The sequence below is a fragment of the Amblyomma maculatum genome, chromosome 4 (assembly GCF_055883805.1).
Source record: "Amblyomma maculatum isolate TAMU_Amacu chromosome 4, ASM5588380v1, whole genome shotgun sequence".
In the NCBI taxonomy this organism is placed as follows: Eukaryota; Metazoa; Arthropoda; class Arachnida; order Ixodida; family Ixodidae; genus Amblyomma; species Amblyomma maculatum.
In genome coordinates this window covers 7,275,106-7,290,452 of record NC_139347.1, presented here as the reverse complement: position 1 = coordinate 7,290,452, position 15,347 = coordinate 7,275,106, and the positions used below count along the sequence as shown (strand labels likewise).

Sequence of the window (15,347 nt, the reverse complement as noted above, 5' to 3'; positions counted from 1 at the left end):
GTAGAATACAGTTACACTGCTTGTGAAGGTGCAAGTTTATGCTACCAGAAGCGTAATGTTACACTACATGCAATGGTATAAATACTTAGTCTTCCAAGACACAGCGTAACCTTACCCCAAAAAGGTGTTAGCTCAGCGACAAGCAGTTTACCCCCCAAAAAGACTAAGATCACACCTTTTTTTTTTAGAGTGCAGCAGCGGCGACCGCTCTTCGACGCAGGTGAAAAACAAAGCGTTCTGTGCTGAGCGGTGTCCCCAGGTGGTCGAAATTTCACGAGCCCTCCATTACGGCGTCTCTCATAGCCTGAGTCACTTTGGGACGTTGATCCCATAAACCAAGCCAAGCCAAACTAACCTCTATAGAGAATACAATTTACGGACATAGTAGGCACACGTGTTGTCCATTAGTGCTGCACCACTCATCTGCATGGGTGCCTAATCATTCCGGGACTCGGAGCCAGGAATGCAGTTCGCACTAAATAAAACCTATCAAATTCAACCGCAGCAGCAGCGTCATATGCCGACTGCCGAAACACTGTACCCGTCCTGATAAACCCACTAGCGCACTTACACTGTTAACATTTTGACGGATGTTTTAATCTTTCTGCTTCTGCAGTGCTTGTGTACCATATCTGTCATTCTTCGAGAGGCGTGTAAGGCTTAGTAGTATAGCAGTAATACATTTCATTGCTCTGAGGCTGCGCTCGGCAGCGTCCAGGAACCACAGGTAGAAAGGGAACGTGCTGTCCGTCAGTCACTACTCTCACGAGATAGCTAATTTGAGTTGAGAATGAGTGAGATTGTATAAATGACCTTGCGGAGAAAAGTAGAACAGTTTTATCGCACTTCCGTAAAGCCACATTCTGCACACTGATCTTTACTTCCCTTATTTGCACACGACAGTTGCACATGACTGGTGCAACTCGTCACGCTACGTTTTGCCTTTTGCCACATCTCACTGTAAAGTTGTTTTTGTCTTGAGTAAACGTGCAATCAATTATCTAACATGGGGATCAAGTGCATTTCCGCCCATGAAAACGCTGTGGCAAGGTACGCTTGTAATGGCGAAGCGCTCAGGATGGACGAGTTGGTGGGGCTGATCTACAACGAAGGGAAACTATATATGTTGAAGAGCATATATAGCTCTTCTGAGAAGGCTGAGCTCTGTTAAACGCTTGGCTGGATCAAGACATTCCCCATTATACCCGTTTTCAGTATGCACGACGAGGTGAGGGCCGGTTCTGTTAACTCACAGTGTTCACTCTCACTTCCCATTTTAGTTGAGATAGCGTTAGCGTGCCTTCGATGTCTTCCATAAGCAATAAGAGTGCTACAAAATTAAAACGGATACTTGTTTTTGTTCAGAGGCTTTTACTTGAATTTTACTCACAAACAATATCCTTGAGTACGCTTTCTTCGTTCATTGCGTCGTGCTCATAGGTAATTAAATACGTTGTTGCACTAAATTTGATCGGTTGATTTTGTTACACTTTCCAAGGCAACACTGGCTTAAATTATGCATGCACTGTAGACGGCAGAATTCGATTAATTTTGACCTACAGCGGTCCCATGATGCTCACGGAAACCACAGAGCACGTGTGCTATAACACTTCGCTTTCATCAACATACAGTCGCCGCGGCAGAGATTGAACACGTGACTTCGCGCTCAGCAGCCGAAAGCCATTGTCGCTAGTTTACACGGCGGGTGATGCACACCCTTTAACGTCGCATTTACAAGCACTGCACTTTGGCAGCACGTACCACTGGTCTTACGTTCATTTATTTGTTTATGTATTTACTAAATGAAAAACCGAAATCACTGCGGTTAACACACATTCAAAAATGCGAGTCTCCTTATCATTAAATTTTTATCGCAACTTTCTTGTCAATAATTTCCATGTTGCTAATTTAGTTATAACTAAGTTTCTTATCATTGAGTTCATTATCACTAATATCATGACCACTGGTATATTTTTTTACAAATTTTCCTATAATTCATTTCCTTCCCTTGGTACTAATTTCCTTATCACCAAATTTCTTATCACTAATTTCATTACTGTTAATTTCCTTGACAATAATTTTGTTATTACTGATTTTCTTTTGACTATTTTTTTTATGGCTAATCCCCGTGCCACTATTTTTCTGTTGTGATATGCTACTACGCCACACGAAACTGTTTCTCGTTACGACATACCAATACGCCATAAATGGTTTCCCGTTACAACATACTACTGCACCACACCAGATTGTTTCTCATTAAGCTACACCACTACACTACAAGGATGGTTTCTCGTTACGACATACTACTGCACCGCACTAAGATTTGCGTACTCAGTCGCGGCATCAGTTTTTGCGCCCATATTTTCCGTTTGGCCTCACCAACATTTCGCATTAATAAATAAATGCCATGAATTGTGTGGTATGTCACGCATATAACGTGCCGGAGTTGAAGTGCCCTGTGAGAGACGCCGCAGCGGTAACTCCGGATTAATTTAGACCACCTGCGACTCTTTAGCGATTACTGATATCGCACAGCCGCTGGGAATCTGTCCCGCGACCTCCTTACTTGGCAGCCCAACGGCACAAATCACTCGACCGTCGAGGAGGGCTTTTGTTAAGCATTTTCCCTCGTGTCAGGCCCTATTATAACGCCACATTTTTCAAAGTAGTCACTAACCACACAGGTGACCTGCCAATTCGCTGAAACGCTGCTCCCCAGTCAGCTCCATCAGAAATACCCTGGCATGGCTGGAGCAGGATTTAAGCAAAAATAACTGTATTAAGGCGAAAGCCTTCAACGGCTCATACTCGCGGCCATTAGCCCCGAGAGCGAACACTGGCGGCGCTGCGATCGCCTCAGTCTGACGTCACGGCAAGGACTCCGCCAGCCGGGCTGCTGCTCCTCCCGGCCGATGCCGGCTCCTTTCGTTCGTTTTCGCTCGCGAATAATCGTAGAGGCTTATTGCTCAGTGCGCAGTGAAAATCACGGCAGAAAGCCGGTGTAAGCTTCCACTTTACCCAAAGTTGTTCAAAATGAAGGAGGTTAGATTGATAAAGTTAAGAATGGGGAAGCAACCGTCGGCATTGCCACTAGTGTGCAGTAAGCACTTCAAAAAGGAAGACTGTGTAGCCGGTGTACAAGATACTAGGTGAGCCGTACGTGTAGCGACGCTTTTACGGGCTGTTTGTCAACTAGCCTTTTTTTTAATTATCAGTGTACAAGAACAAAGCTATTGCCAGACGCTGTTCCATCCGTCAACCTTCCCGTGCGTCCTAGCGATGCAATGCGATCGCTCCCGGGATCGACGAAGCGGCGGCGTAAGTAAATCAGCCATTGCTCAAACTTTCGTTTCCTCGATCTTTGTGTCAGTTAGTGCTCAGGCATTTTGCTCAGTAGCGGAATGTCCAAGCTGAATCAACTGGGACCCTGATTAAGTTTTTGTTTAAAATGTGTCTCACGGCAGTGGTGTTCTCGTGTTCATTCATGCCGCGAAATTTTACACAATTCCGCACAGCTGTGCTGGTCTTTTTGTTTGAATGCTGATATTTTCCAAATTTTCCAAGACACGGGGCGCAGATTCATTGCAACGCATCCCTAAAAACAGCACTTCAGTAAGGGTTGTGATAGGGAATGTTTTTTTTGTTTGTTTGTTTCGGGCTCCGTGAAGCCGTGCCTTAGATATATACGTCTCAGACTTGTGTGCTATGCAACAAGCGTGGCTTTAAAGTGCACGTGATGTGCAGCTGCTCTGCGCTTTTCTGAGGTAATGCCCAGACTTCGGTGAGGCCTTGTTTCAGTGTTTTTTTGAGGTTGTAGCCTGAATCACTCGATCTGATTCCAGGTGAAAGAGGCGTTCCCGCAAAGTAGTACCAGTTCTGCGCACACGCAGAGGCTTTGACAACACACAAGAATGGGGACAGTAGTGAAAATTCGAGCGCCGTTTACCTATGGATACGCTATGCGGCCACTATTCCTTTGTGATGATTCACATTAACGTGAATGATTTTTATCAAGCATTCAGGAAAAAGAAAGACATTTAAATATCCCGCATTGTCTTTAGTTCTGGCTATGAAACTGAAATACATGAGTAAGCTAGAATCGTGATAAATTATCGGCTTTTGCTTCCTCACCACTACTGTTGATCAAAACAAACAATATTTACCTTAAACAATCTCTATATTACTGCAGTAACTTCGAGTGGAGAGCTTGTTACAACATAAAAATGAATTAATGAAACCACAAGTCATCCGTAGATACACGAATCTAGCCACGTCACCAAATGTACATGAAAATACTGCATTTCAACCTTATCACTCTAAGCATAATGTTACCCTAAGAACAGAGAAGGACTGACCTGTTTAAACAAGACCCATTTTTCATCCTCTTCACATATGGATTCAATGAGCTGTTTGTAGTATTTAACAAAACGAAAAAGTTTTCAATGCGTGGCGAAAATTTAATGATATCTCTGTATCTGTAAAGAGTGGTTTAATGGCATAATAATTCTGTAGTTTTTTTTCTCTCAAGGACCAACACACAGCGCTAACCAACTCACAGGAATTTCTGAAGGTATGTAATACAGTTTTGTACACTGCTTGCCTGTTTCACCTGCAGCTGTGTTTTTTTTTTCTCTTTTTTTTTTTTTTTTGACAGAGCTTGCGCTTTTTTCTTTTCAGGAGTTACCGTGAAGGTTCAGAAGCTTTTCAAGGACGTTGGGATTCAGCTCAGCGCGAATGACATCTTCAAGCAAAAACAGCTAATAACGGTTGCAAAAATCATTGATGAAAGTGGTTGCGCTGCTTCACTAAGGCAGCGACTTGTTTCGCACGCCTTGTCCACATAGGAATTTATGCTCCTCAGTGAAAGGGAAACTGGAAAGAAATTTGCAAATTAGCAGTGCCCCCAAGACATCCCATGCGCGCACGGCTGCGGCGCAATAGGCAGAGGCGAACGGAATGACGGAAATGTTTACGACACGGTTAATAACTCATAATTCTGGCCATCAAAATGCACTTTGCTCTTGGCAAATCATGCGTAATTGCTTCTCAAAAATGCTCGACAAGTAAGATGATTCTAATAAAGTTTTAATCAGTAGCCTCTTTTAAATAAAAATCCGTGCACAAATTTCACAGCGCGCAGTCCATAATACGCGCTCTGAGCAACGTCCACATCAAAACGGTACAAATTTATCGCGTCGCAGGCATATAGACCTCTCTTCATGGTTGTATTACATTCGTAATACAATCATGAAGATAGTGACTCCACGCACATCATCAGTTTCAAGGGACGACGCACGAAAGGCTCCTGCGGCGGCGACGGCACCAGCTGCGCCCGTCGCGGCGAGCGCTCGGGCACGCACGAGACTTGCGCTCACCGCGACGAGCGCATGTTTCGTGTTTTGAAAGCAAGAGGAATCATAATTAAATACTTCTTTTTTCCTGACACTCGATCGGTGCTGTCTGCGTTGTTCATAATGCTGTTGTTATGAGAACAACCGAGGCCGCAGACTCTAAGCTACGCGGCAACACGGAGAAGCCAGAGCGATCGGCGCAGGCAGTCCTTGCCGTGACGTCACGTCGGGCTGACCGCCAGAGGGCGCCACTCAAACTTCTCGGGGCTAATAACCCTGTCCGTCCGGCCACGGGAAGCGTCCCACCACCATACAGCAAACTGAAGCCGACAGAGTAGAGCAAGCATCAGCGGCGTTTCAGGAAAGAAAAGGCGCAGCTTATGTCACATTTCACTGCCAACACCTGAAAGGAAGGAAGGAAGGTGGAAGCAAAAGGAGAGAGGGAGATATAGGTGCAGTAGTGGAGGTCTACGATCCACCGCGCTATATTGGCTTTCGCCTCATCGCACTTTAGTGGTTCAAAGTGCCCTCTAGAACTTTTTGAAGGCAGTCACCGAGTGCGTATATAAAAGTTACGCTGCCACAATTCAGCATCGCCCTCCGGTTCCAGGATAACAGCGTGATAAGGCTAGTGTCACAACAGAAGGCGGGAACAAAATTTGAAAGGGCCGCATAGAAGTTTAGACGACAATAACTCAGGCGACACATAATTGCTACAAGCTATTGGTGCGGTAGAGAAAAGCTAAGGAAAAGAAACACCTAGGAAAGAACCGGAACGCAAACTGAACATAGATGAAGGCTATCATGCGCAGTGGTTTCGCGATCCGTTTAATGCGTTTCGAAACCCTCTAGCTTTCGAACTTCGAGAGGTTGATCACAAAATGTAAATTCTTATATGAGACATTTTTATATAGAAGTGCAACGCCACCACCGGAGCCGCAGATTTTGAAACCCCTCTGGCGCACCTACTCTTTCATTGTTTAAAAATAATAATGACCGTCATTCTCCATCAAGGTGATATGGGGAGGTTGGGGGAAATATAGTAATAATAATTGGTTCACAGGAACGGATGCGGTTCAGGTGTAAATCTGAACAGCGTCGTAAGGGAAGGGAGGAAGGTGGGAGTGTTAGCGAAAAAAAAAAGGAGGGGGTGCCGTAGTGGAGGGCTTCGGAATAATTTCGACCAGCTGGGGATCTTTAACGTGCACTGACATCGCACATGGAGGCTGGCAGATACTGGCTGGGACAGGTAGGTCACTGCAGCTTGCGGCGGGGGCTAGCCTGCCACCAAATTTTTATCTGTGAGTGAGTGAGTGAGTGAGTGAGTGAGTGAGTGAGTGAGTGAGTGAAAAACTTTTGAGTAGATTTAAGGGAGGGGGATGTGTAGATGGGGTCCTTAGTACGGGACTACAGCGGCTGCCGCTGCTATTCGCTTGCGTGTCACGAGAGCCCGTTGGGCCTCTAGTCCGGAGCTGGATAGGGATGCCTCCCACCCATCAATTGTTGGCACTGCATTCGGGTCATCTGGCGGATTGTGTGGGCAGGTTCACACCACGTGGTGTAGACCTGCCCTCTCTCCGCAATATTTGCATTTGGGGTCTGTTGTAGCCGTCATTGCACCCGCCACCGCTTCGGTGGTGGACGACGGCTGTCGCGGCGCGCGTCTTTCTTTCCCTCTTCCTTCTTTTTTTTCGTTTTCTCTATTTCCTCTTCTGTCGGCACAAGGCAGCGGAGGTGCTTCAGCTACAGGCCCGTGCATTTTCTTTTTCTTCTTCATACAGCCACAACAATAAGAACGCCCGACTACTGTGCCGGTGTGCCATTTCTCCTAAACCTCTGGTACCCCTCCCTTTATTCCCCTGACTGCCCACATTGCGGTGAGCGGGCAACGCTCTAGCACATGGTTTGGGCGTGCCAAGTTACCCCTTCTTTAAGCCCTCTCCCCCACCCCTGCATGGAAGATTGGGAGGTCGCCCTGCAGGACTCCTGCCCGGAGCGCCAGCAATGGCTGGCTCGCCGCGCTGTTACTGCAGCCACGGCCAACGGGACCCTGGACTGAGGGTTCCCCCCCCCCCCACCCTTCGCTGACTAAATAAATAAAGATGTGTTGTCCTCCTCCTCCTCCGGGGTCGAACCCGACCTCGGCGGCTGCGTTTCGATGGAGGCGAAACGACGAGGCGTCCGTTTGCTGTGCGATGTCAGGTCACGTTAAAGATCCCCAGGTGGTCGAAATTACTCCGTAGCCCTTCACTACGGCTCCTCTTTCTCTCTTTCCACTTTCACTCCCACCTTCCTCCCTTCCTTTACGGCGCGGCTGAGGCGTCCACACAAAACAAGATCGATCAATCAATCAATCAACGACATCACACATCACACGGAAGCCACTTCGTTTCGCCGCCGGCGGTCGGGATCGAACCCGGATACTCCGGTACAGTAGTCGGCCGTCTTACCACTGCACCACCGCGGCGGGGTAGAAAAAAAATCTGGACAAGATTCTGAATTCGTTTTCTTGACACCGGCTCCCTACAACGGAAGAAAAATAAATTCACTCAACGAAGGAAAGGACCCTTAACAGCACTAAGTATAGTTTCGCTTTGACTATAGTCGGGCTGACAATATATATATATATATATATATATATATATATATATATATATATATATATATATATATATATATATATATATATATATATATATATATATATAAAGAAACGGCTGTTGTGTCTCAATGAATCCCGGTCCCCTGAAGCTAATGACGTCGACTGACTGGCATTATGGACGTCATAGACCTGCTAGCGCAACAACTCAGGGTGGGGCCAACGGAAGGAATTAAATTCGTCATGAAAATTGGTCGATGCGATTGACTGAAGGATATCCTTTGAGAATCATTACCCGCCTTTTCCCTTGAGTTATATCTAGCAGCGATGCTCCGTGTTTTTTAAAGGCTTATTGGTTACATTTAGATATAGGGTATCCTAAAAAAGAAAAGAAAATCCTTGTTCCTTTTTTTTATTCAGATTTCTAGCTCTACGCCCTAGTTATGTCGAACGAACAAAGAGACCCCAATCGATATAGCAATAATCTCCACTACACGTACGTGAAATGCAGGCCGCAGTTGCTGCAAACATTGTTTTTCATGGTTATCCGCAGAAGCTCATCTATTGCATACAAGCGCGCCTATTCTTCGTCTGCGACTTGTTCCTCTCCCCCGTCCATATTCGTCCTTTTATAGGTTACCCCGATAAAAGGAATAGCTTATCTCCATACGCGAAACAAACAAAACAAAACACCGGTGAAATGTTGCCCGTGTGAGCCGGAATAATGTTAACCACGTGGGGTCAGCAACGGGGAGTGAAAATTGTTGCCACGAAAGTTCCCCGCGCAAGGCTTCAGGATGCTTTCCTGCATCGCACTGATTCTTTGCAACAAGCCGTCAATTACCTAAACCTCACTGTCGCAACATGCATGCGACCAATAACGTGTCTTTGCGCCTTCATAGCGTCGAAGCCGGCGACTCTGCAGGTATGTCGTTTCCACGGTGATAAGGAAACAACGTGTGCGCGACGGAGAACATTTAAACGGAGGAACTGTTGTGTGTACTACCGCGTGCGTGGAAGGCTCGATAGGGATCGAGAAAAGGCCGCACCCGCGGCTGTGTATCGCGGGAACGCGTACAGCAGAAGGGTTTCACCAACTACGATCACTGATCACTATCACTCTAAAGAACGCCCTCGTCCGACACGCTTGAAACCCCGTCGCTCTAAATCTCTGCCGCCACGCACTCAACCGCTGGTCTCGGCCTTCGGATCAGCTGGGCGTACAATCACAGAGCTATTCGTCGTAACTGGCCGCACTAACGCGCTCACCAGCCTAGTCGGGCGGCCGCTTCATAGGCACGACGCTGCACAGTAATGACAACTGCCCAACCGCTGCGAGACGTGCACGAGCCGCTATAGGAAAAGCGCCAGCGCCGGCCTATATAGCCATTTGAGCACCGGAAACAGTTAATGTAATCGTCGCAAGGCATAGTGCGAACTAGCCCGCATCGCGTCATTTAATGGCGGGTGTAGGGGGATGTAGCAATAGATTGATTGCGCATGAAAACTGAGCACTAGAATTGTCCAGCTAACTGGGATGGAGAACATCTCGCTCGAGCTCGCAACTAACCCGGGTCCAAGGAAAAATGCGAGATGCTTAAATCTTTTAACCGCACGCAGCAACAGGCACAGAAGAAGAAGCTGTTGGTGTTTTATTCGTTGAGCGCTTTGCAACAGAGATAGTTCGTTGTTGTTGCAGCGCAATCCAATGAAGCGTAAAGCTGACAAAGGAGTGCATTCAAATTATGCGCGCGAAGGAAGTGCATCATCGCTGTTCAATGAATTATCTCATGCTATACCTTTTTTAATTTTTTTATTTTCCAGAAAAAAGCTTTACCCCGGACGGTCGTTTTCGGGACCTTATGTCTATCAGTATATGATATACGTACAAGTTTTGTTTTTTTCTTGTTTAGCCAAAAACTTTTCCATCTCAAAAGTAATATTTCCGCCAGTGCGTCAAAAATCGTCGAATTGTTATTACGCTCTCTTTTCCTTTTTAATTTTTAAATTTATATACTAATATAAGTTCGCTTTATTCCCGTCTGTTCCAAACAACAGGGACGCCGTACTTTGAAACGTGTGGCTATGTGCAGCATTTTCCAACAGTGCCTTTTCATCTACGCCAGGTTTCTGAAGCTTTAAATTCGTGCATTTAAAAGGACAAACAATGAAGATCGCAGCCAAAAGTCCATAGTATGAAAGCTCGAGAAGGAAATACTATAGAAACGACACCAAGGTTTTCTGGAGCGGGATACAATGTGTGCGCCATTGCTGCGACGGCCTCTTTCAGAACTATGCAGTGCGCCCGCTAGAACTCTGCCGGTAAAATAGTTATAGAAAATTCTAGTCGACATCCGTTCCCTACGCGGTACACACTTTGCAAAGACAACGCCAACAACGTAAGCGGAACTTCTTGCTTTCAGGAAAAGCAGCAGAGCTTTCTCTCTAATAAAAAAAAAGAGACTCGACCGGTCGAGCGAAGGCCGAGTGAGCCGCTTTCGCCATCTGCGCATATAAATCGGCAAAGTTCGAAAAGAGAGACGCATAAATTAGCAAAGAAAGAAAAGGACGACAAACACTCTCCTTTAGTCATAGAAGCGAGAGTAAGAACTAACAGAGTCGCCCGTGAGCAGCTGAAATGCACGTACACGTCCGAACGGAGAAACGACGACCACCATAAATTGATGCGGTAGCAGTCGTTAGTCACCCGTTGTTTTCTCCCTCCAGGGGAGCCACAAAAGCGGCACAGCAGCTTGGGTCTGATTCATGCACTATAGCAAGTTAACAACAAACTATAAAGAAGCCGCTGCGGTCGAGCAATAAAACATAAGCGCGGCGAACGACACCGCAAACCAACATTAACTCGTCGCCGCGTGAGACAACGCAGGCATGTACTACTCGCATATATACGGCGCCGTTTCAATTCGCGGGAAACAAGAATCAGCATACGTGGGCGCCATAGAGAGAGGCAGGGGAGAAAGAGAGAAAATAATGGCGGATTATTTGAATTTTAAAGCAGCCGTTTCGTCGTCTTGCGCGCGTCGGGCCACTGCTGAAGCTGACATGTGCCCGGACCCTTACGGGAGATCGAACAAGTGTAGATGGCAATCGGAAGCCTTGACGCGGAGATTTCGCCTCGAAAGGAGCGACTCGCCGCAGGAAGCAAGCGTCCGTGCTCGCTGCAGAGATGAGCTCTTCCACTCTTCCCCAATATACGAGGCGTATGTATCTCACCCCTTCTCGTTTAGAGAGAGAGACAGAGGACGCGTGGGCCAGCCAGCGTGTGGGGCCAAAGGTTCGGCGAGAGAAAGATGAAAACGAGCTGCCCCCGCGGGATATCTTTGTGCATTGGCAATTAGTTGGAAAGCCGAGCAGCTATATGATGACAAAACGCGATTTGACACAACTTCGCGAATGCCTCCTGGCCGGAGCTCGCCGCCCCCTCTCCGTTCCTCTTCTTTTATTCCAGCCTTCGGCTTTTTTTTTTTTTTTTAATCTTTGCGCGTACCAAGGTAAACCGCAGTATTGCGAAGCGTTTAGCCGCTGCCTTCAGTTAGCGGGCAGATGACCCGCGTTGTTCCGATAAGGCGCTCGCAGCCGGGGCATTATGGGCCGCAGGGCGTCCCGCGGACCTGGGAACGCTGGTCACTGCAGGCAGCTCCTTCGGATTACCGTCGTGCATCAGATAAAAAAAGCGAGCGGGATTTAGGAGCATGCATCTGACACACACACATATAGCTATCCGGAGATGGGGGAGCAGAAAGAGGGGTGTCTTCGCGGGCGGCAGGTGTGTACGGGAGAAAAAAAAGCGCGCCCTTCCCGACGAAATTTGTTGCTCCTACGATGGCGCAGTTTTTTTTTTTTTCTTTTTGAAAATTTTCTACATATCTGGCCTTATTAAAAGGTCTATAGATTCGAGCATGGGCCTTTTTAATTCGCACTTTTTGAATTCAGAGTAATCTCCACGTATACGGAATACGGGTTCTGAGATTATATAAGGACGGTCGGACGCAATCCAAATAAGCACATAAATATATATCACCGGTAGAATGTTTGTCTTTCGTGGTGCCGTTTAGCAGTTTCTGCAAATATACTGAATTATTATATGCCATCGAAATGCGCGCATGACCTTAGTGGTGTCTTGCTGAAACCGGAACCAATCCATGTAAGTGTGCACATGCATAGATGGCGTCCGCAGGCCCATGTTACGCAGGGCCCTTTCAACGGCACTGCAGCCATTTTTCGAGGCTTACGGAGTGGCCAAGACCGGCCTGCTCGTATCACTTCAGTTGATGGTATGGACCATCACGCATGTATGTCATTGTTTTAAACAAATACTACCAGTCATTTGAAGCTGTGGCTAAGCGGACGTGAACAGTAGCTGCAGCTAATTATTATGCGACAAAAGCATGTAGATCGCACGTGGTATTGAAGCGAAACGCCAATATTAGCATCTGCATTGATAATGGATTACGTCAAGCGCGAAATTCTGTGCGGGTAATGCATCAACGAACATTTGTGCTTTTGGTGGCCAGTTTGTTTTGGCTGTGCCGTCTGATGAAAGCTAAAATCAGTTTTTGCAGGACGATCTGGTTGGTTCATATCAAAGATGGAACTAGAGCCTAACAGGAATACATGCACAAAGAAGACAGGACAGCAGGCTGACTCTTTCTGTTAGGCTGTGTTTAACCTTTGAACCAGTTCTTGTTTTCAAAATTTTTTCGAAGACGTTTAATGAAAAAATACAGCGATGCACATAATGTGTGCCGCGAATCCTCGCAGTAACACCCCCTTTCCATTTTTCTTTCATATTCCTAGTAGCATTAGTAGATCAAAATGTTGCGCGTGCGTATCACGTCCGGGTCACCTTTGCAGGGTGTCGCAGCGGACCACCAGAACAAGCGACCAGCGTGACAGGCTTTTAGAACGGGACGGCTTGTGCTATGTGCTTGCGCACAAAATATGCACGGCCAAACATTATTCTTCTTCTCGACGGGCTTTCAAGAGGGGCGGCATCGTCCATGTACCCCACCCCTCCCCAGAAATTTTAACGGGAGCTCATGCTGGAGCTCATCGTTGTTTACCAGAATTACGAGCTGGTCTTATCTTGATTGACTCCGTGGCTCTATCTCGTTCACAAGGCTTATGTCTGCCCCATTGTCATTCTTAAAGTCTGGCTCCATCGGATCTCTAATGGTTCCAGCACAGGTGGAAAGGGAGATAAAAAGCTGCTTGTGGCCTGTCTGGCACATCAGTTCATACAAATTTAAGGGGAGAAATAATTTTTCTCCTTCTCGGGTTTTAGAATGTCTGTTAATGGCTTCTTATTAAAACTTACTTAGAAGAAACGTTGTGACAACCATTGACAAGGAAGAAAGATGACTGCCTGCTTCGTATTCATGAAGTCCTTATACAATATTCGAGCACGGAGAGTTCCCAGACCCCCTAAAACCCCCCTGACTTTAAGCCCTGGTCAGCGCCTATAGATTATGACTGGCTCACTACGCCCTGCGTGTTTCCAATACCACGTGCGACTGGAACGGCGGAATAAAATGCTGTGAACATACTGTCATGCAGTTGTGATAAGCACAAATGATGACACTGGCGTTGCACTTGAATGAAACTCTTTATTGGGGCTGACTTGCGCCAGCGAACGAACTAAAAGAATCGGCGGCGGCAATAACAAACGTGCTCATCGGTCCTCGAACTAAGAACGCCGTCACACCGACTAACGTTCAATTTAAAGGCGGCTAGGAAACATCTAGATAAAGCCGCAAACGGTGACTAGCACAACCTAGAACATTGCAGAAGCATACGCGAGCTCAGGAATCCATCCATCCCGGCGCATCTTGCGCGACAAACAAACTGATAAAGCTGCACCTCACGACAACGAGCATGAACAAACAAATAATACAGAATCGATCCGCGTACTATAGAATCAGAGTGATAAGGCCGCATCCCGGCAGCTGTCGAAAAAAGAACAAATAAAGATTTCAATAGATCGTGGCAATATTTCCATTTTTGCTCACAGTGGCTGTTTGTTTCTAGCCCGCAGGGACTCATTTACGACTTTTTCACTTCTTCCATTTCCTCTTTCGTTCCAGTCAACACTCCATGCACCAGCGTTCTATTTTCGTCGTTGCGAAGCAATGTGCGCTTGCGATGTGAATTGCGGTGCCCATCGGGTCAGAAAATAATCTATAAAATAAAAGATCCGCTTCTCTTCCCACAGCTCAGCGTCAAGCGCGTCATAAAATAATTTGTAACAGGTTTCGATATAAATATTTCCTAACAAACTAGCAGCAGAGGCCCGTCCTCTAAGTACCGCGAAATATGACTGAGTGCGTTATAATTTTCAAGCTTGAGACGGGGGGTGTCACGTAAATTATTTGAACACGAAATGTACAATAGTCGTCGCCCTAAAAGTGAAAGCTAGTGAAGTTTCCTAAATTACGTGCTTCGACCATGGTGACGTTTTTAAGGACAATAAGATGGCTTTCGGCATAGAGAATCTGGTTAAAGACTCAACCGAATACAAGGGAAACCTTGAAGTTTTCCATCGCATGATGATTCAGCTGGGATCTGATGTTTGTAACGCGTGCCGTCGCACATGCAGTTCACACAGAGTCGTGTACAGCACTTTGTATACAAACCTTCATCGACGATATGTTCGCTTGGCAGCAGCGGCACCTACGGCCTTGCACTTCAGAGAACAGAAAGAGGAGGGATGGAACAGCGGAAGACAACGCCTTTATCTCGCAAGGCGCTCGACTCGGCTCGAGTCACACAAATCCGGCAGGGGATATCGGCGCATTCCAATAGAGACCTCGAGGAGTTTGCTATGCCAATGTCGGAAACAACCTCGCCGCGACCTCGCGGGAGAAATATACGCCCCTCGCGCACTGCGATAGGAGCTCGTGAAAGAATCCGGTGCTTCGTTATACGGCCGGAAAGCATGTTTCGGCCACCCCTGAGACGTAGCCCCAGCTGCTTTAGTGAACGAAGAAGCAGCGCGTAGATTGGGCCAAGAACAAGCGTCGCATAACAGATCGGAGATATCGCCTCCAAAACGGCAGCAACAAACTGCGCGTAATCGGCGCAAGTGAGGACGAAGGCTCTATAACCTTAACAGTGAGCGATTCCGATGCCAAGGTGCAATCGTCACGGGGCTTCAGAAAAACAAAAGCAGAGAGAGAGTTTCGAGTGATGCAAGGGTAGGTAGCCTCCTGGCGTCACTCCCATCGAGATTTCGGCAGCGTGTAACCAGAATGCGGCTCGGCCTCAATTTGTTTATTCAATGCGTTTCGGGATGACCCAGTTTTGAGACTTTACGGGAGACACTGGAGCTGGTAGCAAGGGTGAGGCCGCTGCTTTACTGACGTCAAAGTAAGACCAAC

The 15,347-nt window shown here is 46.9% G+C and overlaps 1 protein-coding gene and 1 long non-coding RNA gene across 4 annotated transcripts in view; one reads left to right on the top strand and one right to left on the bottom strand.

The window, feature by feature from the left end:
* The window catches only part of Sox102F (transcription factor Sox102F), a 1,035,502-nt gene that overhangs the window by 521,425 nt on the left and 498,730 nt on the right, over nucleotides 1-15,347 (bottom strand). The window lies entirely within an intron of this gene.
* LOC146190251 (uncharacterized) lies at nucleotides 3,000-5,139 on the top strand. Its single transcript, XR_014706309.1, has 4 exons — nucleotides 3,000-3,149; nucleotides 3,216-3,318; nucleotides 4,529-4,570; nucleotides 4,678-5,139. It is a non-coding gene; the product is annotated as an uncharacterized LOC146190251 (long non-coding RNA).